Below are 1387 nucleotides of genomic sequence, written 5' to 3' on the forward strand. Positions count from 1 at the left end.
CACACACACACACACACACACACACACACACACACACACACACACACACCCGCAGCTCCACCCCATCCCCTAGTTCCAGCTCCGCCCCCTTCCGCTCTCTATATTTTAAGAAGAAGACGAACGCGGCACGAGTCAAACWACAAGTTCCGACCCAAAAGACCGTGAAGAAAAATGTACCGACCGTTCCGACAGTCATCTCTTGCGGCGTTCTGGGGGGTGAGTACCGCTGATCCGCCCGAAGACTTGATGGGTTCTCCCCTCCGAGCCTCCACGCCACAGCCGCAGGAGCTACATCCCGACTACTTCGCGGGTTACCAGCCTTCATCCCCACAGCCGGCTACAACCCCTCGCAGCTTGCAGCTCCCGGTAGTCGAAGAAGAAGAACATCTTCAGCTTCCGTTACTCTGCGCGGAAGATCTGCAGATGCTGGAACAGGAAGCGGAGGCGGATCAGTTCCAGTGCGCCTGCAGCGAATCGTTAGCTGAGGACATAGTGAGATGGCTCAGCTCAGCAACTCCTCACCTACCTCCACACACCACTGACGATTCGGAAGCAACACCGGAAATCTCGCTCGTGGATGTCGAGCCTCCAGTGGAGCCCGGAGCAGAGCCCGGAGCGGCCTCTCAGGACCTGTTTGCTTCGTTCGGAGCGGAGGCCGCAGCGGCCTCACTTCCTCCAGCTTCGCCCGCTGCAGCCTCCGAGCCTCAAAAGACCTCACTTCCTCCAGCTTCGCCAGCGCGGGAACYGTCRAGCAGCACCGCTGCCTGTGGCGATTGGCTGGATTCGGAGGTGATTCGAACAGCTAAAATGGCCATCCTTCATCTGTTGAACATGACTCTGGACTCTTATGTTCAGGAAATATGTAATGGGTGCATTATAAATCATCCCAGCCAGTTACAGCATCTTTGTATGATGGTACGAGACGAGAACGCATTTTCCAGAGCTCATTATGCTGAAATCTCGAACCGGGTCATGAAGGAGCAGTTTGTATCCACCGTCCAGCTGATTCTCAGAGCTCGTGGTTTGTTTGTGGATGATTACGCAATAAAAGTCATCACACAGACTTTGTTATTTCAACTCAGATTTGAGCAGAATGTTGTTGAAACTGTTTACAATATGTACGAATCAATGCAAGAGTCTGAGGTGAAAAGTCTAGAACCGTTCACAAACTTTTACAAAACCGTGTAGAATAATCTTTATGTTTTCAGTTTTTTTATTTTATTTTTTTCTGTGTGATTTGAAATTGTAGTTTTTATGTAGCGTGATTAGAAACTGTAGTTTTTCATTTTATATTACAAAAAAGTTTGTTTTTCATGACCAGTTGAATGTAATGTTTCATTTTTTCTAATGTTTTTCACGACCATTTGAATGTAATGTTTCATTTTTT

This window comes from Austrofundulus limnaeus, unplaced genomic scaffold (assembly GCF_001266775.1).
Source record: "Austrofundulus limnaeus strain Quisiro unplaced genomic scaffold, Austrofundulus_limnaeus-1.0 Scaffold310, whole genome shotgun sequence".
NCBI classification, from domain to species: Eukaryota; Metazoa; Chordata; class Actinopteri; order Cyprinodontiformes; family Rivulidae; genus Austrofundulus; species Austrofundulus limnaeus.